We start from the raw sequence: 26,474 nt of genomic DNA on the forward strand, positions 1-26,474 counted from the left end.
CTGTCACCAAGAGAGGGGTCAAAATAACTTCCACTACTTTGAGCAACTGCAAACTATAAGTCCTGGTTCTGTGGGAGCTGGCCCCCACCCAGTCAGGCTGCTTCTATTGTTCCAACTTGAAAGAAAAACCCAAGTTCTCACAAGCTGTTTATTGGATCCGAATAGACAGCTCAGCATCTCTGTCTTAAAACCTCTCTTCAAAACAAAAACCAGGACAAAATACACCTCTTAAAGCCCATAGTATCCTCAAAATCAGCCAAGTCAGGAATCAAACCCACGCTCTTACGTCACTCTGCATCGCAAACCAGCTTTCCAACCCCACGACAGTTAAACCAGTCAGTACATCATTTTTGAATGGTGCATTGCTTTAAAGCGTCAATATAGTGCCTTTAACAAAACACTTCACCAGACAAAATTTGAAAATGTCACAAAGGCATTTTTTTCAAATGTCGCAACAGTTTCACCAGCAACGGTAGCCAGAGCATTCGGCCCACTACACAGATATTTTCCGAATCATCGTGGCATACATCTGGAGCAGAGGGACCTCAAACCCAGAGCCCCCCAGCTCAAAGACAGGGACACTACTGCTGTGCTCTTACCATTGCAACGCACCTCTATCCCAGAACTGCAGGAAATCTGCACCCACTTATGTACATGCACTTAGGAATAAGTACTTAAGTGAATACTCTGAAAAAAGACACATTTAGTCAAAGCTTTGTAATCTTGCATGCATCATGACAATTTGCAAGAACAGCAGGATAAAGGGAAACATTATTTGCCCAATACCACTTGTTAACCAATCAGTACACTTTTCTCATATCGGATAAAAACATTGTTGTCCCTTTAACGAATGTTTAGGACTGAGTTGAGGAGGAACTTGTTCACCCAAAGGGTTGTGAATCTGTGGAATTCCCTGCCCAGTCAGGCTACCTTGTTTTTAAGGCAACGATAGATAGATTTTTTGAGCAGTAAATGAGTTAAGAGTTATGGTGAGAGGGTGAGGAAGTGGAGCTGAGTCCACAAAAAACATCAGCCATGATCTTATTGAATGGTGGAGCGGGCTTGATGAGCCAGATGGCCTACTCTGAGTTCTTATGCTCCTATGTTTCATTTCTTTAAAGCAATAGTCATGTTCTGTACCACCAAACGACCACTTCAATGAAGGAAGAATTCCCAGCATCTCCAAACTGTTTCCCAAAACAGCCGCAAAAGCCAACCAAGGTCTGCTGAAGTGTTCGCTGTTGGAATGTAGGAGATGCGGCAGGTAATTTGCAAACAGCAGTGAGGTAAGTGACCAGCTCAAGCTGCTTTGGTGGGGTTTTGGTTGAGGGAAGGGTCAGGACCCCGGGGAGAATTTCCCTGCTGTTCTCTACCACAGTAGCCATGTTGGGGGGGGGTGGGGGGTGGGGGGGGGTTGGCTCAGGTAGCTCGACAGCTGGTTTCCAATACAGAGTGATGCCAAGGGCACTGGTTCAATAACGATTGTGCCTGCCTGAAGGGTGATTCCCATCAGATGACCACCAGTCGTCTCTTGCCCTGTCTAGTGAGAGAGTGGGGCTCTAGACTGGATTATGAAATTAAAAATTTACTATTGTCACCCGTACCTAGGTACAGTGAAAAGTTTTGTTAGCAGCACAAGAATATCATACCATACACTAAGGTGGTAGGACAGAGCGGGGAATACAATGTCACAGCTGCAGACAAGGTGCCCAAAAAGGGAGATCAACATTAAGTTTAAAATTTGAGAGGTCCATTCAGAAGTCAAATATGGGTGGCACGGTGGCACAGTGGTTAGCATTGCTGCCTCACAGTGCCAGAGACCCAGGTTCAATTTCCACCTCAGGCATCTGTGTGGAGTTTGCACGTTCTCCCCGTGTCTGCGTGGGTTTCCTCTGGGTGCTCCGGTTTCCTCCCACAGTCCAAAGATTTGCAGGTTAGGGTGAATTGGATGTGTTAAATTGTCTGTAGTGTTAAATGTAGGGGGGTCGGTGTGGACTTGTTGGGCCGAAGGGCCTGTATCCACACTGTAGTTAAACTAATCTAAACAGTGGGGAAGAAACTGTTCTTGGATCCATGTTGAAAGAAGTGCTGCTACAATTATATCAGGTGTTGGTGAGACCACATCTGGAATATTGTGTCCAGTTTTGGTCTTCTTACTTGAGGAAGAATGTGGTGGCACTTGGAGGCAGTTCAGAGGAGCTTCACCAGGGTGTTAGGTACATTAGTCAGAGGAAGGTGGGTTACTCTTCGGAGGGTCAGTGTGGACTTGTTGGGCCTGTTTCCACACTATAGGGGATCTAATCTAATCTTGATCCCAAGGATGAAAGGGCTGTCATACAAGGAGACATCGAGTAGCTTGGATTTTTACTCGCTGGAGTTCAGAGGAATGAGGGTGTGGGATCTGATTGCGGGATAGAAAATGCTAAAGGGGATTAATAAGGTGGACGTTGGGCAGATATTCCCTCCTGTGGGACAGTCTCAACCAAGAAGGCAGAGATATTGAATGAAAGCAGGTCAGTTCAAAACCGACCTGAGGAGAGACTACTTCTCTCAGAGGATTGTGAATCTGTGGCACTCACTACCTCAAGCCTAGGAGTACATGTACATAGTTTGTTGAATGTGGTGTCACAGGTAGAAGGGTGGTGAAGAAGCCATTTAGCATGCTGACCTTCATCGGTTGAATTATTGAGTATAGGAGTTGGGACACTCTGTTACAGTTGTATAAGTTGCTAGTGAGGCTGCACTTGGGGTATTGTGTACAGTTTTGGTTACCCTGTTATAGGAAAGACATAGTTAAACTGGAAAGAGTGCAGAGAAGAGTTAAGAGGATGTTGCCAGGACTAGTAGGCCTGAGTTATCAGGAGAGGTTGGCCAGGATAGGACTTTATTCCCTTGGAACAGGAGAATGAGGTGTATAAAATCATGAGGGGCATAGATAAGGATGAACGCATATAGTCTTTTTACCCAGGGATGGGGAACGGAAAACTAGAGGGCATAGAGGTTAAAGGTGAGAGGGGAATGATTTAGGAAGGACCTGATGGGCAATGTCTTCGCACAGAGAGTGGTGTGTGTATGGAATGAGCTGCCAGAGAAAGTGGTTGAGGCAGGTACAATAGCAACATTTAAAAACCCTTTGGATAGGTAGATGGCTGGGAGGGGTTTAGAGGGAAATGGACCAAATGTAGGAAATTGGAAGGAGCTGAATGGACACTGGGGTCAGCATGAACCAGTCTGGGCCGAAGGGCCTATTTCCATGCTGTATTATTCTAGGACTGAGTGCAGTGGAGATAGAATCTATCAACAGATTTAAGAAAGAAATCGATGTGTTTTTGATGGAAAGCGGGATAAAGGGCAATGAGGAACAGGCAGGAGAGTGGTGTTGAAACCAGGATAAGATCATGTTAAATGGCGGAGCGGGCTCTATTGCCTCCTCCCGCTCAGAATTCCCATGTCCCTGTGTTTGTTCCTATCTTGTAACCGGGAGATCTGCATCTCTCCCTGAGGCCCTCAGTTCAATGGCTCCTCTGAAAAACGTACACCCTGCTTCATTAACAGGACCTTGGCTTGTGTGTATACAGGGGAGGAGTGTTGGACGATAGTGAGGTGGGGACGGTTCGATCTGAAGAGGAGAGGCAGGAAAGGACGGTCCTTTTCACTCCAGCATCTCCCAACAAGATGTCAGGAGGGATTTTGTTGCCTTCTGAAGTTCAATTATTTTGATAAATGAGTTGAAGGGAGAACAGGCAGGACCAGCGGCAGACAGCTGTTACATTACAATTACAGGGAGCAGAGGAGCCACTTTAAATGATGATGGATGGAAACTGTTTTTCAGCTGTTTATCCATTCCAGTCAGCTGCCTGGGCTGGAAAGGAGGCATCGTTTGCTGCGATTATTCTCTCCTCAATCCTTATTCAGGCTCCGCAGTTTCACATCAGAGAATCCCTACGGGCTGGAGAAAGCCATTTGGCCCACTGGGTTCACACCAAACAGCATCCTGCCCATACCCTACAACCCTATAACCCCACATTCCCCCCTGGCTAACCCAGCTAGCCCTGGGCACTATGGGACAATTCCCACGGCCAATATACCCTAATCTGCACATCCCTGGGCACTATGGGACAATTCCCACGGCCAATCCGCCCTAACCTGCACATCCCTGGGCACTATGGGACAATTTAGCATGGCCAATCCACCCTAACCTGCACATCCCTGGGCACTATGGGACAATTTAGCATGGCCAATCCACCCTAACCTGCACATCCCTGGGCACTATGGGACAATTTAGCACGGCCAATCCACCCTAACCTGCACATCCCTGGACTCTATGGGACAATTTAGCACGGCCAATCCACCCTAACCTGCACATCCCTGGGCACTATGGGACAATTTAGCATTGGCTAATCCACCCTAACCTGCACATCCCTGGGCACTATGGGACAATTTAGCATTGGCTAATCCACCCTAACCTGCACATCATTGACTGAGGGCAGAAACCGGATTACCTGGAGGAACCCCACACAGACACGGGGAGAATGTGCAAACTCCACACAGACAGACACCTGAGGCTGGAATTGAACCCGGTTGTGAGGCAGTAGTGCTAACCACTGAGCCACTGCACTGCCCAAAGTAATGACAGTGTTTCTGGCAGAGGGGGCGAGAGGACCTTTCAGCAATGCTGACACTTTCAGTGGACTCCCCCTTCCTCCCAGCCACAAGTTTTCTTTTGGGGTGTTGAAGGATGATGTGGAGTTAGCGGGTGTCCCAGATTTTCACGCACAGCGGTGGGAAGGAATGTTTCATCGCATCACTGTGAATGTCCTCAATCTAATTCTAAGGCTGTACCCTTTTTAGTTCTGGTGTGCCTCCCCTCCCCATCGGAGGAAACCGCTTTTCTGTCTCCCCAGTGAATTCCCTTCACCGTATTAAACACCTCAATGAGTTCACACCTCAATCTTCTAGAGCCAAAGGGATACAAGCCAATTCAATGCGAATTGTTGGAACAATGGTAAAGATGTTGCGAAACTTGAAAGGGTTCCGAAAAGATTTACAAGGATGTTGCCAGGGTTGGAGGATTTGAGCTACATGGAGAGGCTGAACAGGCTGGGGCTGTTTTCCCTGGAGCGTCAGAGGCTGAGGGGTGACCTCATAGAGGTTTACAAAATCATGAGGGGCACGGATAGGGTAAACAGACAAAGTCTTTTCTCTGGGGTGGGAATCTAGAACCAGATGGCATAGGTTTAGGGTGAGAGGGGAAAAATATAAAAGGGACCTAAGGGGCAACTTTTTCACGCAGAGGGTGGTATGTGTATGGAATGAGCTGCCAGAGGATGTAGTGGGGGCTGGTACAATTGCAACATTTAAAAGGTATCTGGATGGGTATATGAATAGGAAGGGCTTAGAGGGATATGGGCCAAGTGCTGGCAAATGGGACTACATTTACTTAGGATATCTGGTCAGCATGGATTGGTTGGATTGAAAGGTCTATGTTCATGCTATATATCTCTATGCTGTTTAATTGAATTCATCCCAATCCCATTCTGGGAACACTGCCTTGCAGCCTTTCTAACCCGGATACATCCTTCCTGAGGTACGGTGCTACAACATTCCAGGTGTGTTTTGACACAACGGTAGCCTCACTTCCTCCCCTTTCCAGCCCTTCGAGACAAAGACCAACATTGCAGTCGGGCCTTTTGATGCTTGGCTCACAGCTGCCCAGTGCCTTCCAACCCTTTGATAACTTTGCTCAGCTGGTGCTTGAAGTAGACTTCAGTTGGGTAAACAGTGCCCACCCACAGAAGCCAGAAGTTCTGAGAGGGCCTGCTCATGGAGCAAGGAATTTGAAATAGAATCCAGCTTTGAAGCTCTGTTGAGAGGAGCAGGGGAACTCTGACACTCCGGCAGGAACTTGGGGAGCTTATTGTCACTCATTTAACTGAGCTTACGGCACAAGGCATTATTAACATAAGTTCCTGTCCTAATGAGGCAACACTCTTCCAATGGTGAGGGCCTCAAGGCATTAAAACCCTACGCATCGGTGTGGGTGTGGAGTCACATGTAGGCCCAGACCAAGAGTGCATGGCAGTAGACGACTCTATAACTGTCAAAGTTCTAACTCGATAACAATGATAGTATCTGCTGCTGTCTTTCCCCTGTCTGGTCTACACCTGACTCCAGACCCACACCGATGTGATTGGCTCTTAACTGCCCTTTAGGGAACAGCCAGCAATAAATAAGTGGCCATCATTACATTCTTAATTCCAGATTTTCAATTACATTCAAATTCCACCATCTGCTGTGGCAGGAATTGAACCCAGCTCATCAGCTGAGTTCCTGGAGTAACAGCCCAGCGATAATACCACTAAGCCACCACCTCCCCTTACTGCTGGCTCCCCCTGGCCTCCCCTCAAGCTAACCTGGGAGGATACATCAGCTACTACTCATGTACGATGCCTCTTGAACGGGTTAGATAGAGGAGGCATTGAGTAAATGTCATTGTGTGTGGAGGGGGTGGGGAGAGGGGGTGCGGAGTTCAAAACCAGGGGCTGAAAATATGAGATAGTCACAAATAAATTCAGCAGGAATTTCAGAGACTGTGGAAACTGCTCCCTAAAGTGCATACACATAACATAGAACAGTACAGCACAGTACAGGCCCTTCAGCCCTCAATGTCATGTTCACCTTTCATCCTACTCTAAGATCAAACTAACCTACATACCCATCATCATACTATCATCCATGTGCCTATCCAAGAAGACATAGTGCTGCATGAACACACAAGCTGGTACGTGTGGTAAGGGGAACAGCTTGAAGTGTACTCAACCTTCTGCAAAGTGAAGGATGAGTGTTAGAACCGGGCAAGGGTAAGGCAGTGTACCCTCGCTGAGAGTCAGCACCTTCACAGAGTCATCGAGATGTGCAGCACGGAAACAGACCCTTCGGTTCAACCCGTCCATGCCGACCAGATATCCCAACCTAATCTCGTCCCACTTGCCAGCACCTGGCCCATATCCCTCTAACCCCTTCCTATTCATATACCCCAATTTTTAAATGCTGTAATTGTACCAGCCTTCACCACGTCCTCTGGCAGCTCATTCCATACACACACAATGCTCTGTGTGAAAACATTGCCCCTTAGGTCTCTTTTATATCTTTCCCCCCTCACCTCAAACATGTGCCCTCTAGTTCTGGACTCCCTTACCCCAGGAAAAAGACCTTGTCTATTTACCCTATCCAAGCCCCTCATGATTTTATAAGGTCACCCCCTCAGCCTTTGACACTCCAGGGAAAAACAGCCCCAGCCTGTTCAGCCTCTCCCTGTAGCCTCCAATCCTGGCAACATCCTTGTAAATCTTTTCTGAACCCTTTCAAGTTTCACAACATCTTGCTGATAGGAGGGAGACCAGAACTGAACATAGTATTCAGGGAAGGAAGATGTATAAATCAGACTGGAGGAGAGAGACAGTATTCACTAAAAATTAAGCAATGCTTGGGCTTGGAATGAGCTCACACACACATCGCTCCACAGATGAAAATTGGCTCCATGGTTATGAAACTCCCCTGAGCCTTTTAAAGAAAATGTTACATTGGTTTTGTGGTGATTCACCAAAGGGAGGATGTTATTTCGTTTACTTGAAATTGGCCCCACTTGGATCCACAGGTGAGGAGGGGAATTCCGCCGATCCACTCAAAAGTGAACCCCTTCTGGTGAACCAGTGGTGAGGGGTGGGGACTGCAGGAGGAGAAGCCACAGTGACGTTGGCATCCAGGACAGGACATGCCATGTCATTACCAGTTGAGGGCATTGGAGGGGGAGGGGGGGCACTCTTGCGAAGGGTGGGATTGCCTAATAAAAGTGGGCTTAAAAATATCAAGCAAATCGAAGGAATTCCACTCCCCCCCCCTCCCCCATCCCCACCAACTATCAGTCTCTTTATGTTCGATACCTCCATTTCTTTCTCCTTCATTGAGTCTGGACTTTTGACTCTTTTGATGTGGGTGTGGGTACGTGCCCAGCTGGTGGCAAGCTTCGCCATGGCAGAGAGTCTGTCCATGGCCTGCCGCGCCTTTCAAATAAAACAGGGTTGGCGAACCCATGGATGAGCCCCTGAGCCTCTGGGGGCACGCATGGGCTGAGATTGACCCTCCTCGCTGTTGGCATCATTCACTTGCTCGAGGGGGCAGCTTCACACACGGAGCGGTCATGCCCGCAGATGGCAAAAGCGACGGGCCCCCCCCAATGGCAATGATGGAATAATCCTCAACTTGGGAATAGAAGGGGTGGGGAAGAGAGAGGGAGAGTCTCTCTGATATTATGCCCAGAGTACAGAACCAGGAGCTGGTATAGAATGCGTGAGGTGACGATGTTGGGGCAATGGGTAGGTGGCAGAGATTTTCCTATACCCTGCCACAGGTCCCCCACCTCACACTGCCCTTCCTCAGTCCCTGCTCAGAATGGAAAAAAAACCTTCCTAACCTGTGCTCAATAAATAAACCACCCAAACCATCCCTTGCATTCATTGCAAAGGAGTGAATCATCTCAGCTGTTTCTCCTGGATAAATAGACTGTCCAGAGTACATATTAATGAGCCTTAAATGAGACATTTGATTATGAAACATGTCTATCTATCGAGCCACAAAATATACTATTCACTCTTTAAATTAAGCGAGGTTATTAATGTTTGACTAGATTTCAGAATGAGAGAATTCCACACGCCAATGTCCACATTTGGCACAGATATTCCGTTAACTGGGACCGAGTGCTAGACCACACAGACATACCTCTGACAGCTGTCCGTCGTATCTTGCATGCACCAGACAAATCCGAATCAATTCGATCTTGAGACGTCAATGCCAATAGTCTAGGAGTGTTCTTTAAACAGACCCAAACTTAACAGAGAGAGTCAGAGAGAGAGAGAGATCACAGGCACACACCATCGCACAGCCAAGGGAAAAGAAATAGGAATTAAGTTTCAACAGTCCACCCCTCATTGTCATAGCCAGTCCCCTGGACTAAATCTGTTCCTTCAGTTTCCTGTTTCTCTCTGTACCCTTGGCAGCAGTCACTATATGGATGTGGGAGAAACTCAAATGTTCTCTTATTGCTGTCTCTTCCTGTCTGGCCAGGCTCCACGGCTCATATTTTCTTATTTTGCAGCCCTAATAGTGCATTTCCTATGTAATTCTCCCATTCCTGCTTGTAAAGGCCTCTCACTTTATCATCTATTTGACACGTTAATGCAATACAGATTGCACCATTCACGTGGATACAATTGCAACGCTCCACAGTTTTGCTGCGTTTGTGGTTTTTGCTTTTGTTTTCAAATTCCAGAAATGCGATTTTTTTTTAAATCTGAGGAACTCGCAATAGCATGTAACTTGGAGTTCTATTGTCCAGCAATTAGGAGTTTAGGATTTAGATCTTAATCTTTCAGCTGAGGAGTTGGAACTTACCCTCTGACTACATAACATTACATGGAATTTGCAACATAGCAGCTAACCATTTGGGCCAACTGATCCATGCCAGGGTTTGTAGTCTTCGAGTCAGAGAGTCATACAACATAGAAACAGACCCTTCGGCCCAACCAGTCCATGCTGACCAATATCCCAAACTAAATTGGTCCCACCTGCCTGCTCCTGACCCATCTCCCTCCAAACCTTTCCTATTCATGTCCTTATCCAAATATCTTTTAAGCATTGGAACTATACCCACATCCACCACTTCCTCAGGAAGTTCATTCCGCACACGACTCACACACTGTGTAAAAAAAAAAGTTGCCCCTCACGTCTTTTTAAATCTTTCTCCTCTCACCTTGAACATATGCCCCCTAGTCTTGCACATCCCCGCCCCAGGGAAAAGACACCTGTCATTCACCTTATCTATACCCCTCATGATTTTATAAACCACGATAAGGCCACCCCTCAACCTCCTGTGCTCCAAGTAAAATAGCCCCAGCCTATCAAGTTTATTTTTATACCCCTAATACACATGGGGGCATGCATTTCAGGTGAGATGGGGGAAAGTTCAAAGGAGATGCGAGGGGCAAGTTTTTTTACACAAAGAGTGGTAGGAGTCTGGAATGTGCTGCCAGGGGTGATGGTGGTGGCAGGTAGGATAGGGGCATTTAAGGGACTTTTAGCTAAGCACATGAATATGCAGGGAATGGAGGGCAGGCAGAAGGGATTAGTTTAATTTGGTGTCATGTTCAGTACAACATTGTGGGCTGAAGGGCCTGTTCCTGTGCTGTACAGTTCTATGTTCTAGAACTGTATCTCAAACCCTCCGTTCCCAGCAACATCCTGGTAAATCTCTTCTGAACCCTCTCCAGCGTAATAATATCCTTCCTGTAACAGGGCGACCAGAACTGGACACAGTTCTCCAGAAGAGGCCTCACCAATCTCCTGTACAGCCTCAACATGGCGTTCCCAACTCCTACACTCACAGATCTGAGCAATGAAGGCAAGCATGCTACACACCTTCTTAACCCCCCTGTCTATATGTGATACAAACTTCAAAGGATGATGTACCTGAACCCCTAGGTCCCTCTGCTCTACAACAGTACCTAAGGAATTGTCTAAATCCAATCCTCTCTTTCAATGTATCCTGTTATGTTCTTCGTCACCTGGTGGTAGTATGGAGCAGTTCAGTTCGAGAGCCCCAGTTGCCCTGGCAACATACACTTTCACCTGGAGCCCCACATAGTGATGGTCCAATTCTCTTTCCACTTCAGGGAAGGACCAGGAATCTCACCCACTCTCCTAACTGCCATTGACGTGCATTAGAAGGATTTACAAGAGGCAGTTTGGACGGGCAGGCCCAGGCAGCGACACCCACACCCTGTGAGGGAATTTTTTAACCTGTTTGACCTTGTTCTAAACACACTTTCCTTGGTCATCAAATCCTGGAGAGGCCGTTAAACCCAGAATTTCTGCTCCAGAGGCGGGAACAGTACCTCCTCCATCAACCAACCTCCTCTCATCAATGGTCTTTCCCTCAAAATGCCTCCATCCTGGTCACCTTAACTGTTCCCTTCGATAGTGAGCTCTGCATTTGAAACATTCTCTCACTTAACAGGCTCTTCCTGAATACTGGATTTATTTGTGATCATTTTCAATCTCGGACCCTTTAATTAGGTCTCCCCCACCCCCCACCCGGCACGTGAAATTATCCTCGCCATGTCTACCCAATCGGTGTGTGGACAGAATGGTAGCCAAGTGCACTGCCCTTCATTTTGAAGGCACACTCTCAGGCTGGAAAAGTGTCAGATATCTTGTCTTGCTGTCAGACAGATGAAGACCTCGAAGTGACTGCTGTGCCAACTCAGGGCAGAGTGCCCTCTTCGGCACCAGCTGGCCTGGTGTTGATGGTCCCAAATGGAGATGCCATGAGGGCGGGCTGATGTTGAAGCAAAGTGGCCCTTTGTTAAGGCTGTGGGACAGAGCGATGCGCTCTGCAGGAAGTCTTGTCCAAACATGGTCGCCAAGTCATGCACAGCAAGATCCCACTTGGAATCTTCTCCTCATCAACTTGTTTGGAGGACGCTAAGACACGCTTACGGAGCGGGATTTGAAGCGAGGCCTCTTGGCTCAGAGATAGGGACATTACTACCACACTACAAAATCCCTAGGAACCTTCTGGTGATATTGTTGACTTGGCAGAGAGGTACTGGAGAAAACATCGAGAAGAACTGTACCACTCTACTGCCAAGATTGCCACAAAATGATTCACTGAAGGGTGGGGTATGGTGGCCCAGTGGTGAGCACTGCTACCTCACAGCGCCAGCAACCCAGGTTCGATTCCAGCCTCGGGGTGACTGTCTGTGTGGAGTTTGCACATTCTCCCCGTGTCTGCGTGGGTTTCCTCCCACACCCCAAAGATATGCAGATTAGGTGGTTTGGCTGTGGGAAATACAGTGTTATGGGGATGGGGGCAGGGGGAATCCTCTTCAGAGGGTCAGTCCAGACGTGATGGGCCAAATGGCCTGCTTCCATACTGTAAGGATTCTAAATGGGCAGATAGGGGGCATCTGTTGAACATCCCATTGAGAAAGGCTGCAGTCGGGGTAGGCGGGGGGGGGATGGGGTGGGGGCCTCTTGTGGTGCAGTGATAGTGCCTCTACCCTTGGACCATGAGACTCAGGTTCAAGTCCTACCTCCTCAGAGGGATGTGCTATCATCTCTGAACAGGTTGATGAGGACAATAGGTTAACAAAAATAACACTTAAAAGCTGAGTTTGAAAAAGATTTTTAAAAAGCCAGAAAAGCTGCAACACCCACCGCATTTATAGCAGCACAATAACAGCCTGAAGTCTCTCGGGTGGAATCTGACTCCATAGGCCATAAAGCATGGGAGCAGAAATTAGGCCATTTGGCCCATCTGTTCTGCCATTCAATCATGGCTGATAGGATTTTTCACCCTATTCTCCCGCTTTCTCCCCATAACCCTTAATCTCTTTGATCCCCAAGAACCTATCAATCTGTGTCTTAAATCTACTCAATGACCCGGCCCCCACAGCTTTCTGTGGCTGTGAATTCCATAGATTCCCCACTCTCTGGATGAAGAAGTTTCTCCTTATCTCCATTCTGAAAGGCCTTCCCTTTACTCTAAGGCTGTGCCCTTGGGTGCTAGTCTCTCCTCCCAATGGGAACATCTCCCCCACATCCACTCTGTCCAGGCCATTCCGTATTCTGTATGTTTCAGTTAGATCCCCCCACATCCTTCTAAACTCCATCGAGTATAAACCCAGAGTCCTCAAACGTTCCTCAGATGTGCAGCTTTTCATTCCTGGGACCATTCTTGTGACCTTCCTCTGTTCCAGGGCCAGTCCATCCTTCCTGAGATATAGGGCACAAAACTGTACACAATACTCCAAATGTGCTCTGATCAGAGCCTTATAGAGCCTCAGAAGTACATCCCCACTTTTATATTCAAGTCCTCTCAAAATAAATGCCATCATTGCATTTGCTTTCCTGACTACTGACTCAACCTGCAGGTTTACCTTGAGAGAATCCGGGACTAGAATTCCCAAGTCCCTTTGCACTTCAAACTTCAGAATTTTCTCCCCATTTGGAAAATAGTCCATGCCTCGATCCTTCTGTCCAAAGTGCATGACCTCACACTTTCCCATGTTGTATCCCACCTGCCACTTCTTTGCTCACTCTCCTACCCTGTCCGAATCCTTCTGCAGCTTCCCCGCCTCCTCAATGCTACCTGTCCCTCTACCTATCTTTGTATCATCTGCAAACTTAGCCAGAATGCCCTCAGTTCCTTCATCGAGATTGTTCATGTATAAAGTGAGAAGTTGTGGTCCCAAGACTGAACCTTTGGAACATCACTTGTCACCGGCTGCCATCCTGAGAAGATCCTTTTATCCCCACTCTCTGCTTTCTGCCTGGCAGCCAATCATCTCTCCATATCAGCACCTTGCCTCTGACACCATGAGCCCTTATCTTACTCAGTAGCCTCCTGTGCAGCACCTTGTCAAAGGCCTTTTTGAAGTCCAGGTGGATAACATCCATTGGCTCTCCTTGGTCTAACCTGCTCGGTACTTCCTCAAAGAATGCTAACAGATTTGTCAAGCATGACCTCCCCTTGATGAAACCATACTGACTTTGTCCTATTTTACCATATACTTCCAAGTGTTCAGAAGTCTTAAGACGTATTAAGGGCGCCACTGTGGCTCTGTGGTTAGCACTGCTGCCTCACAGTACCAGGGACCCAGGTTCAATTCCAGCCTAGGGTGATTGTCTGTGCGGAGTTTGCATGTTCTCTCCGTGTCTGCATGGGTTTGCTCCACTTTCCTCCCACAATCCCCTGATGTGCAGGTTAGCTGAATTGGCCATGCTAAATTGCCCGTAGTGTTCAAGGATGTGTATGTTAGATGCCCTAGTCAGCTGTAAATGTAGAGTGATGGGTTTGGGACGATACTCTTTGGAGGGTTGGTGTGGACTTGTTGGGCCGAAGGGCCTGATTCTGCACTGTAGGGATTCTAATTCTCATCCTTCACAATAGATTCCAGGATCTTACCCATGACTGAGGTTAGGCTAATCAGTCTGTAATTTTCCATCTTTTGCCTTACTCCCTTTTTTAAACAGGATGTCACGTTAGTGATTTTCCAGTTCTCTGAGACCCTCCCTGATTCTAGTGATTCCTGAAAGATCACCACTGATGCCTCCGCTATCTGTTCAGTTAACTCCCTTAGAACTCTGTGGTGTAGTCCATCTGGTCCAGGTGATATATCCGCCTTTAGGCCATTCCGTTTTCCTAGCACCTTCTCCTTGGCGATGGCCACCGTACTCAGCTCTGCCCCCTCACTCTCTTGAATCTTTGAGATATTACTCATGCCTTCCATCATGAAAACTGATGCAAAGTAATTATTCAATTCCTCAGCCATTTCCTTGTTCCCCACTACTCTCTCTCCAGCGTCCTTCACCAGCGGTCCAATCTCCACTTTTGCCTCTATTTTGCCCTTTATGTATCTGAAGAAACTCTTACAGTCTTCCTTTATATTACTGGCTAGCTTACCCTCATATTTAATCTTCTCTCTCCTTATTTCTTTTTTTGTTGCTCTCTGTTGGTCTTTGTAGGCTTCACAGTCCTCTGGTTTCCCACTGCCCTTCACCACATCATATGCTTTGTCTCAAAGGCAAGTGAGCAACATCTGAACTCAGAACCCTGGACTTAGCACCCAAAATGGTTGTACAATTTCCATTGGTCATTTTGGTGAGCCACAGAGATAAACACATGGCTTTTTCATTCCCGATCTGGATACATGGGTCCCAGGAATTTTCCCAATTCAAGGGTTGATCCATCTCAGGGGCATTGACCTCGGACTTTGGATTTCTGTTCTGGGGAAGATGGTGCATGCTGGCCTCAGGACCTCTGCCCTTGGTGGCACTAATGGGCAATGAGGTTGTCTTCTTATTGGCCGTCATGGAAGCAGTTAGGCCCTCTAATCCTCACCCCTCACATTTCCCTCATACTGGCTACACCCAATACCCATTTGTGCCAACACATACCCCACGGTGCCTCATACCATCCTTGCCAACCTATGAGCCTCTACCCATCTACCCCATGGCCCCTCATGCCCTCCATGCCAACCTTTCATTGGCCCTCATTCTCCCTGTGCCAGCTTAGTGCCAATGTTTTCATGCAGAGGGTGGTGTGTGTATGGAATGAGCTGCCAGAGGAAGTGGTGGAGGCTGGTACAATTACAACATTTAAAAGGCATCTGGATGGGTATATGAATAGGAAGAGTTTAGAGGGATATGGACCAAACGCTGGCAAATGGAACTAGATTAATGTTGAAAATCTGGTCAGCATGGACAAGTTGGACCAAAGGGTCTGTTTCCGTGCTGTCCATCTCTCTGGCTCTACGTCTCAAACATGGACACAAAAGTACCCACGCGAGAAGGCAGACATTTTCCAAAGCTTTTGCTCTTCCACTCATCAGGATCGATGCAAGACTGGCACATTTTAAACAATGGAGAAAGTGAGGACAGCAGATGCTGGAGGGCAGAGCTGAAAGTGTGTTGCTGGAAAAGTGCAGCAGGTCAGACAGCATCCAAGGAACAGGAGAGTCGACGTTTCGGGCATGAGCCCTTCTTCAGGAATGAGGAAAGGGTGTCCAGCAGGCTAAGATAAAAGGTAGGGAGGAGGGACAGTCCCTCCTCCCTACCTCTTACCTTAGCCTACTTGGCACACTTTCCTCATTCCTGAAGAAGGGCTCATGCCCGAAACGTCGACTCTCCTGTTCCTTGGATGCTGTCTGACCTGCTGCACTTTTCCAGCAACACACTTTCAGCATATTTTAAACAATTACAACCATTTACACCACACAAGTGCTGATTGGTTGGTAAGTCAACTCTGAATGGCTGAGGCACTGCCACAGAGGAAGCAAGAGGATGCTAGACCTTCCCGAGCACCCAGTTAATTCAAAAAAAGGTGCAAGTCTTCAATAAATTCCTGTTATTGACAGGAAGCCGGTCCCTGTGCATTCATGGATATCATTTCTAACAAACCCGAACAATCCTGAATAGGCTAATAACTACACTAATGATCGATTTTTGATAATATCGCCCATTATTTGGTTGCTAAAAGTGACATTAACCTGAGGGTTATCATGATAAAGTCATAGAGTCATAGAGATGTACAGCATGGAAACAGACCCTTTGGTCCAACCCGTCCATGCCGACCAGATATCCCAACCCAATCTAGTCCCACCAGCCAACACCTGGCCCATATCCCTCCAAACCCTTCCTATTCATATACCCATCCAAATGCCTCTTAAATTGTAATTGTACCAGCCTCCACCACTTCCTCTGGCAGCTCATTCCATACACGTACCACCCTCTGTGTGAAAACGTTGGCCCTTAGATCTCTTTTATATCTTTCCCCTCTCACCCTAAACCTATGCCCTCTAGTTTTGGAGCCCCCTACCCCAGGGAAGAGACATTGTCTATTTACCCTATCCATGCCCCTCATGATTTTATAAACCTCTATAAGGTCACCCCCTCAGCCTCCGACGCTCCAGGGAAAACAGCCCCAGCCTGTTCAGCCTCTCCCTGTAGCTCAAACCCTCCATCCCTGGCAACATCCTTGTAAATCTTTTCTGAACCCTGTCAAGTTTCACAACATCTTTCCGATAGGAAGGAGACCAGAATTGCACGCAGTATTCCAACAGTAGCCTAACCAATGTCCTACACAGCCACAACATGACCTCCCAACTCCTGTACTCAATACTCTGACCAATAAAGGAAAGCATACCAAACGCCTCCTTCACTATCCTATCTACCTGCGACTCCACTTTCAAGGAGCTATGACCCTGTACTCCAAGGTTCTTTTGTTCAGCAACACTCCCCAGGACCTTTCCATTAAGTCCTGCCCTGATTTGCCTTTCCAAAATGCAGCACCTCACATTTATCTGAATTAAACTTCATCTGCTACTCCTCAGCCCATTGATCCATCTGATCAAGGTCCTGTTGCACTCTGAGGTAACCTTCTTTGCTGTCCACTATACCACAAATTTTGAGATCTTCTTCAAACTTACCAGCTATACCTCCTACGTTCCCATCCATGGCGCAGCTGCACGGTGCCACAGTGGTTAGCTCTGCTGCCTCAGAGACCCAGGTTCAATTCCCGCCTGACTGTGTGGAGTTTGCACATTCTCTCTGTGCCTGTGTGGGTTTCCTCTAGGTGCTCCGGTTTCCTCTCACAGTCCCAAAATGTGCAGGTTAGGGTGGATTGGCCATGCCAAATTGCCTGTGGTGTTAGGTGTAGGGGATTGGGTCTGGGAGGGTTGCTGTTCGGTGGGTCGGTGTGGACTTGTTGGGCCGAAGGGCTTGTTTCCACACTGTAAGTAATCTAATCGAATCATTTATATAAATGTCAAAAAGTAGTGGACCCAGCACCGAGCTCTGGGTAAACCCATTGGGTCACAGGTCTGAAACACAACTCTCCACCAGCACTCTGTATCTCTCTTACTTTTGAGCTAATTGTGTATCCAAGTGGCTAGCTCCCCACAGATCCCACCTGATCAAACCTTTTGAACCAGTCTATCATTTGGAACCTTGTCAAATGCCTTGCTGAAGTCCGTATAGACAATATCTACCGCTCTACCTTCATCAATCTTCTGCGTTACTTCTTCAATAAACTAGATTAAGTTTGTGAGACATGATTTCCCATGCACAAAGCCAAGTTGACGATCCCAAATCAGTCCTCACCTTTCCAAAAGCATGCCAATCCTGTCCCTCAGGATTCCCTCCATCAACTTGCCCCCCCTCCGGTCTACAGTTCCCTGGCTTTTCCTTACCACCTTTCTTAAATAATGACACCACGTTAGCCAAACTCCAGTCTTCACTCGGAGAATTTAAAATTAATAGGAAGAAATCTTAAAAAGATTGCTGAGGCTTGAAGATAACAAGGCACAGGGACTGGATGAAATGCAACCAAGGATTTTGAAGAAAGGTGAGGGTGGAGATTGCAGGGTCTCTGGCTACAATCTTTCCTGGACTTGGGAATGTGCCGGGAGACCAGAGAATTGTAAACATGACAGCCTCATCCAAGAAAGGTTGTCATAAGAAATCCCAGCAATTACAGACCGGCGAGTCTAACTTCAGTGGGAAAACGTCTAGAAACCATTATCCTGGATAGAATTAGTCATCACACAGAGAAAGGTGAGATGATTAGGAAAAGTCAGCACAGATTTCTCAGGGGTAAGTCATGTTTAGAGCTGAAAATGTGTTGCTGGAAAAGCGCAGCAGGTCAGGCAGCATCCAAGGAGCAGGAGAATCGACGTTTCGAGCATGAGCCCTTCTTCAGGAGCCTTCCTGAAGAAGGGCTCATGCCCGAAACATCGATTCTCCTGCTCCTTGGATGCTGCTGGACCTGCTGCGCTTTTCCAGCAACACATTTTCAGCTCTGATCTCCAGCATCTGCAGTCCTCACTTTCTCCTAAGTCATGTTTAACAAAACATGCTGAAGCTTTTTGAAGAGGTAACACAGAAGGTTGAAGAGGGTAATGCTGTTGACCCGTATACACATATAGATACACACACGTGCACATACATACACATACCCAGTGATATCCTTACATTCCCACCCTGGTTATAATCTCTTCCAACCTCTTGTGCCAGGCAGAAGATACAGAAACTTAAACACACGTACCAACAGATTCAAGAACAGCTTCTTCCCTGCTGTTATTGAACTTCTGAACGGACCTCTCAAATTTCAAATCTAATGTTGATCTCGCTCTTTGTGCATCTTCTCTGCTGCCACACTCTGTATTCCTCACTCTGTTGTAACACCCTAATGATCTTTGTAATGGCATGATCTGCCTGTACTGCTCACAAAACAGAACTTTTCACTGTACCTCGGCACATGCGACAATAATAAATCTCCTCAAATCTACATGGATATCCAGGATGACAGACTTGTGAGGAAAGGCATGGTCTAAAAAGAACAGCAACAGCATTTGCAGGCAGCATGGTAGCCCAGTGGTTAGCGCTGCTGCTTCACGGTCCCAGGTTCAAGTCCAGCCTCGGGTGACTGCCTGTGTGGGAGGGGGAGAAAAACGGCGAGTTTGCACATTCTCCCTGTGTCTGCGTGGGTTTCCTCCGGGTGCTCCGGTTCCCTCCCACAGTCCAAAGATGTGCAGGTTAGGGTGAATTGGCCGTAGTGTTAGGTGGATTAGTCAGAGGGAAGTGGGTCTGGGTGGGTTACTCTTCGGAGGGTCGGTGTGGACTTGTTGGGCTGAAGGGCCTGTTTCCACACCGTCGGGAATCTAATCTTTAAAAAAAAACATGGATACGAAACTGGCTGAGGGATAGGGAACACAATCAGTGGGAGTGGGGTTCTCCCGGGCTGTGTTTTGGGACCATTGCTTTTCCTGACATACATTAACAGCCTGGATCTTGTGGTAAAGGTGACAATTTCAACGTGTGCAGATGACACCAGCACGCAGAAGAGATTGACAGGCACGGTTCCAGGGATGAGGATCAATTCATAACGTTGGGATTGTTCTCCCTGGGAGAGCAGAAGGCTGAGAGAGCAATCTGATGGAGGTTTTCAGAATCTGGAGTGAGCTGGACAGAGGCGACAGGGAGGAGCTGGTTCCTTGAGGAGGGGCCTCGATTTAAAGTGACGCGTGAACGGTGGAAGGGTGATGTGAGGAAAATCCTTTTCACTCAGCAAGAATACATTGCCTGAAAATGTGGAGTCAGGTTCAAACCAGGGATTCAAAAGGGGCATTGGATGTTTATTTGGATAGGAATGGGATAAAGGCAGGGAATTGGCCCCAAAGGGATAGAATCAGAGCTGGTACGATCAGCCGAATGACCTCCTTCAGTACCAGAACAATTCTGTCATCCTGTGTAATGTCACCTATGGCACTTGTTATCAGATTCGGGATCAGTGGTGCTGGAAGAGCACAGCAGTTCAGGCAGCATCCAATGAGAAGCAAAATCGACATTTCGGGCAAAAGCCCTTCATCAGGAATAAAGGCAGAGAGCCTGAAGCGTGGAGAGATAAGCTAGAGGGGGGTGGGGGTGGGGAGAAAGTAGCATAGAGTACAATGGGTGAGTGGGGGAGGGGATGAAGGTGATAGGTCAAGGGGGAGGGTGGAGTGGATAGGTGGAAAAGGAGATAGGCAGGTAGCACCAGTCATGGGGACAGTGCTGAGCTGGAAGTTTGAAACAAGGATGAGGTGGGGGAAGGGGAAATGAGGAAACTGTTGAAGTCCACATTGATGCCCTGGGGTGTTCCGAGGCGGAAGATGAGGCGTTCTTCCTCCAGGCGTCTGGTGGTGAGGGAGGGGCGGTGAAGGAGGCCCAGGACCTCCATGTCCTCGGCAGAATGAGAGGGGAAGTTGAAATGTTGGGCCACAGGGCGGTGTGGTTGATTGGTGCAGTGTCCCAGAGATGTTCCCTAAAGCGCCCTGCTAGGAGGCGCCCAGTCTCCCCAATGTAGAGGAGACCGCATCGGGAGCAACGGATACAATAAATGATATTAGTGGATGTGCAGGTAAAATTTTGATGGATGTGGAAGGCTCCTTTAGGGCCTTGGATAGAGGTGAGGGAGGAGGTGTGGGCACAGGTTTTACAGTTCCTGCGGTAGCAGGGGAAGGTGCCAGGATGGGAGGGTGGGTTGTAGTGAGGTGTGGACCTGACCAGGTAGTCACGGAGGGAACGGTCTTTGCGGAAGGCGGAAAGGGGTGGGGAGGGAAATATATCCCTGGTGGTGGGGTCTTTTTGGAGGTGGCGGAAATGTCGGCGGATGATTTGGTTTATGCGAAGGTTTGTAGGGTGGAAGGTGAGCACCAGGGGCGTCCTGTCCTTGTTACGGTTGGAGGGGTGGGGACTGAGGGCAGAGGTGCGGGATGTGGACGAGATGCGTTGGAGGGCATCTTTAACCACGTGGGAAGGGAACTTGCGGTCTCTAAAGAAGGAGGCCATCTGGTGTGTTCTATGGTGGAACTGGTCCTCCTGGGAGCAGATACGGCGGAGATGGAGGAATTGGGAATACGGGATGGCATTTTTGCAAGAGATAGGGTGGGAAGAGGTGTAATCCAGGTAGCTATGGGAGTCGGTGGGTTTGTAAAAAATGTCAGTGTCAAGTTGGTCGTCATTAATGGAGATGGAGAGGTCCAGGAAGGGGAGGGAGGTGTCAGAGATGGTCCAGGTAAATTCAAGGTCAGGGTGGAATGTGTTGGTGAAGTTGATGAATTGCTCAACCTCCTCGCGGGAGCACGAGGTGGCACCAATGCAGTCATCAATGTAACGGAGGAAGAGGTGGGGAGTGGTGCCGGTGTAATTACGGATGATCGACTGTTCTATGTAACCAATCCCAGGAGGACCAGTTCCACCACAGAACACACCAGATGGCCTCCTTCTTTAGAGACCGCAATTTCCCTTCCCACGTGGTTAAAGATGCCCTCCAACGCATCTCGTCCACATCCCGCACCTCCGCCCTCAGACCACACCCCTCCAACCGTAACAAGGACAGAACGCCCCTGGTGCTCACCTTCCACCCTACAAACCTTCGCATAAACCAAATCATCCACTGACAGTTCCACCACCTCCAAAAAGACCCCACCACCAGGGATATATTTCCCTCCCCACCCCTTTCTGCAAGGACCGTTCCCTCCGTGACTACCTGGTCAGGTCCACACCTCCCTACAACCCACCCTCCCATTCTGACACCTTCCCCTGCCACCGCAGGAAAAAACCTGCACCCACACCTCCTCCCTCACCTCCATCCAATGCCCTAAAGGAGCCTTCCACATCCATCCAAGTTTTACCTGCACATCCACTAATATCATCCACTAGTATCCGTTGCTCCCAATGCGGTCTCCTCTACATTGGGGAGACTGGACGCCTCCTAGCAGAGCGCTTTAGGGAACATCTCCGGGACACCCACACCAATCAACCACACCACCCCGTAGCCCAACATTTCAATTCCCCCTCCCACTCTGCCAAGGACATGGAGGTCCTGGGCCTCCTTCACCGCCGCTCCCTCACCACCAGACGCCTGGAGGAAGAACGCCTCATCTTCTGCCTCGGAACACTTCAACCCCAGGGCATCAATGTGGACTTCAACAGCTTCCTCATTTCCCCTTCCCCCACCTCACCCTAGTTCCAAACTTCCAGCTCAGCACTGTCCCCATGACTTGTCCGGACTTGTCCTACCTGCCTATCTCCTTTTCCACCTATCCACTCCACCCTCTCCTCCCTGACCTATCACCTTCATCCCTTCCCCCACTCACCCATTGTACTCTATGCTACTCTCTCCCCACCCCAACCTCCCCAAGCTTATCTCTCCACCCTTCAGGCTCACTGCCTTTATTCCTGATGAAGGGCTTTTGCCCGAAATGTCAATTTTCCTGCTCCTCGGATGCTGCCTGAACTGCTGTGCTCTTCCAGCACCACTGATCCAGAATCTGGTTTCCAGCATCTGCAGTCATTGTTTTTTACCTCCTTGTTATCATATGTTTGTTAAGCACCACATTTATATTGAACAGAGCACTACATGGGTACTTGTGTGGTGCAGTGGTAGTGTTCCCCACCTCTGTGCCCAAAGGCCTGGGTTCAAATCCCACCCGCTCCAGAGATGGGTCATGGCATCTCTGAATGGGTTGGCCACCCAATATTGCTAAATGTTGTGACCAGGGAACAAAAGAGCAAGTGATGTGAGTTTGCTGGTCAGGGTGTCTCAATACCCCAGTGAGCTCCCAACTGTTCACACAGGAGCTGAGGAAGTAATTCGCCTATTTACTGGGCTGTTGCTGGCCCTGTTTGTTTGCGATCGTAACTGCTTATTATCGCAAAATTCCACAATAACTGTTTGACTTCCTGTCCATTTCAACGTCACCCAACCTGTTTTACACCCTTAACCACAGATTACGTTATGGAAGAATTCTCTGATCCTTGCTGTCATTTAGAAAGCAAAAATATTCCAGCAATTTTAAAGGAATTAAAGAGCTCTTGTTTTCCTGTTCCATTTTTTGCTTCACTTCACCTCTTCATAGATATTTTCTAATCAACCTGGTAGAGGAAAGATATAATTAAACTAGAAAAGATTCACCAGGATGCTACCTGGACTGGAAGCTCTGAGTTATCAGGATTTACAAGGATGTTGCTAGGCCTGGAGGATTTGAACTATGGGGAGAGGCTGAATAGGCTGGAACATCTCTCCCTGGAGCATTAGAGGCTGAGGGGTGACCTTATAGAGGTCTACAAAATCATGAGAGGAATAGGTAAGGTAGATAACCAACAGATTTTCCTGAGGGTAGGAGAGTCCAAAACTAAGGAATTAAGGGCTACGGGGAGAATGCTGGTAAGTGGAGTTGAAATGCCCATCAGCCATGATGGAATGGTGGAGTGGACTCGATGGGCCAAATGGCCTTACTTCCACTCCTATGTCTTATGGTCTTAGAAGGGCATAGGTTTAAAGTGTGAGGGGAAGGATATGAAAGGATCCAGAGGGGCAATGTTTTCACCCAGAAGGTGGTGAGTGTCTGGACAGGCTGCCAGAGGAAGTGGTGGAAGTCGATACAATTTTGTCATTTAAGAAATGTTTGGACAGGTACATGGATGGGATAGATATGGAGGCATATGGACCAAATGCTGGCAAACGGGTGAGATTAATTGTGAAACTGGTAGGCAGGAGCACGTTGGGCCAGAGGGGCTGTTTTCATGCTGTAGGCATCGATGACTCTGTGAATCTACCACGGAAACAGACCCTTCAGTCCAACTCATTCGTGCCGACCAGGTTTCCTGAACTGAATTAATCCCATTTGCCAGCACTTGGCTCAAATCCCTCTAAACCCTTCCTATTCATATACCCATCCAGAAGCCTTTTAAATGTTGTAATTGTACCAGCCTCCACCACTTCCTCTGGCAGCTCATTCCATACACGTACCACCCTCTGTGTGAAAAAGTTGCCCCTCAGGTCCCTTTTAATTCTTTCCCCTCACACCTTAAACCTATGCCCCTCTAGTTTTGAACTCCCCTATCCTGGGGGAAAAAAAAGCCTTTGTCTATTTGCACTACCCATACTCTTCATGATTTTGTAAACCTCTATAAGGTCACCCCTCAGCCTCCGACGCTCCAGGGAAAACAGCCCCAGCCTGTTCAGCCTCTCCCTGTAGCTCAAACCCTCCAATCCAAGCAACATCCTTGTAAATCTTTTCTGAACCCTTTCAAGTTTCACATCCTTCCTATGACCAGAGTTGAAAGCAGAAGTGGCCTCACCAACCATCCAGCAGACTCTTGTTTGAATGTGATTCAAATTTGCATTGTGTGAGACGCCCGTTTATTTTGGTTCCTTTCGGCAGAGACACTGGAGCCCAACAGGCAATTCTGTCTTTTATCTCAGCATCAGTTTCAGCTTCCAACAATGTTAATCACTTCTTTCTTGACCAGCTCCAAGCGGAAAGGGGTTATTTTTAAACTGCATTTTTCAGTCCCACCCGCAATTGTTTACCTCGTGCACTGTTCCTGCTGTTCGGTGAACATTGTTGTACACGGTCCAATCTTTGTTGAATGGCTTCGGGCATTTCAGGAATGGAGTAAGTACCCTGTGTTGCAAGCTGTGAGCTCTGTGACTGTGATCCCTTTAACATCATGTGCATCTTTTAGATTAGATTCCCTACAGTGTGGAAACAGGCCCTTCAGCCCAACACCGACCCTCCGAAGAGTAACCCAGACCCATTCCCCTACATTTACCCCATTCACCTAACACTACGGGCAATTTAGCATGGCCAATTCACCTGGCCCGCACATCTTTGGACTGTGGGAGGAAACCGGAGCACCCGGAGGAAACCCACGCAGACACGGGGAGAATGTGCAAACTCCACACAGTCAGTCGCCTGAGTCGGGAATTGAACCCAGGTCCCTGGCACTGTGAGGCAGCAGTGCTAACCACTGAGCCACCGTGCCGCCTTGTTACGAAATGCAGTGAAAAGTGTCGCCACTCTCCGGCGCCACCTTCCAGCACCGGAAAATAAAGCAGAACTGAGAATATAAAGGCAGAAAAATAAAAGTGTTCAACTTTGGGTTAAGTTAAGTGTGGCCTTCATGGCCGGGCGCGAGACCCCTTCGCCACTGGAGTGAAAGTTGCCACTCTTCACTGCACCCAAACTCTCTACAACGAGTCCGCGCTGCTGGGCAGGGGACAGGAAGAAAACTGGGAAGGGAACCTGGAGCCGAAAGCCTCACAATTCCAGGCTGACCCTGAAGGAACACTGGGTGCTGTCAAAGGGGGGTGGTACTTCCAGCAAGATGTTAAACTGAGCCCCTGCCACTGCTGGTAAAAGACCAGCATTATATTGGGGATGACCAGGGCAAGTATCGCTTGGTGCCTTGGCTAACAGGCATGGTTGGAGGCCGACGACCACATAGTAACATACTGCTGTTTGTGGAGGTTAACTATATAACAAGCCCTTCCAAGTTGGTTAAGGAGACCAGAACTAACAAGGCAAGTCGTTCAAAATCTATGGTCCCCTGGGAAACCAAGGAGCGAACGCAGGAACATGGGATGTCAGAGAAGGAGTTGACCAATGTCAATCACCCAATCTCTTACCTCATTCCCCTACGCCCTCGGATTAACGAGTTCAACACGCGGCGAGACCTCGAAAATTCCTGATGAAGGGCTTATGCCCGAAACGTCGAATTTCCTGTTCCTTGGATGCTGCTTGACCTGCTGCGCTTTTCCAGCAACACATCTTCAACTCGGATCTCCAGCATCTGCAGACCTCACTTTCTCCACCCAATCTCTTGCCCTCCTTTACCGTCGGTTGTCACCTGACCTGATTTGCTTCCATTTTTGAGCAATCATTGCCTTTCCTGATTGGACCATTCATCTTGCATGGCTAGATCCCCTCACCTCCCACCCCCGGTGCCAATCTGATTGTCTTTCCATGACCCAGCCTCCTCAATCCCTGCCTCAGGTACCCAAGGGCTACCCAGTCTTCCCTCGTGACTGCTTGACCCTGACCAAACATTTGAAACAAGACTCACTATGACCTGTGCCTTGCCATCCAGGGACAGGAAATGAATTCCTCAGCCATCAGGTAGAGAGAAATGTTTGACAGACTGGAGAGGAGGAAGCCTTGGTACCTCTCACGCTCGGATCCCAATTCATCCCATTGACAAAACAGCGGTCGGGCCGGTCGCGAACCAGGCGGGCATAAACTGGCATCAGCCGTGTTGCAAAGGTGCCAGCCCCTGCTCAGAGAGGGCAGCCAACGTGAGGAAAACGATGTCTCAATCCGTGGACAAGTGTTGCTCTGTAGGCTCGGATCTAAAATAAACCCATGGACTGCCGAGGCTGGAGATCTCAAACAAAAACGGAAACTGCTGGAGGAACTCAGCAGATCTGGCAGCATCTGTGGAGAGAGATTTTGAGTTTTGAGTCCAGTGATCTTTCTTCAGAACTGGACTTGGAATGTTCACCCTGGCAAGCTCTGGTACTCCATAAATCT

The 26,474-nt window shown here is 48.3% G+C and overlaps 1 protein-coding gene across 2 annotated transcripts in view; it reads right to left on the minus strand.

Moving 5' to 3' along the window:
- LOC132805816 (activin receptor type-1-like) overlaps positions 1 to 26,101 on the minus strand; it is a 132,816-nt gene extending 106,715 nt beyond the window's left edge. The window contains exon 1 of one of the 2 annotated variants that reach the window (XM_060821103.1): positions 26,011 to 26,101. The gene's annotated coding sequence lies outside the window, so the exon portion shown is untranslated. Of the gene's footprint in view, positions 1 to 8,778; positions 9,126 to 26,010 lie in introns of those variants that run through there. The other variant, XM_060821102.1, reaches the window with a different exon arrangement.
- Between the last annotated feature and the right edge of the window lie 373 nt (positions 26,102 to 26,474).

The sequence above is a fragment of the Hemiscyllium ocellatum genome, chromosome X (genome assembly GCF_020745735.1).
Source record: "Hemiscyllium ocellatum isolate sHemOce1 chromosome X, sHemOce1.pat.X.cur, whole genome shotgun sequence".
Taxonomy (NCBI): Eukaryota; Metazoa; Chordata; class Chondrichthyes; order Orectolobiformes; family Hemiscylliidae; genus Hemiscyllium; species Hemiscyllium ocellatum.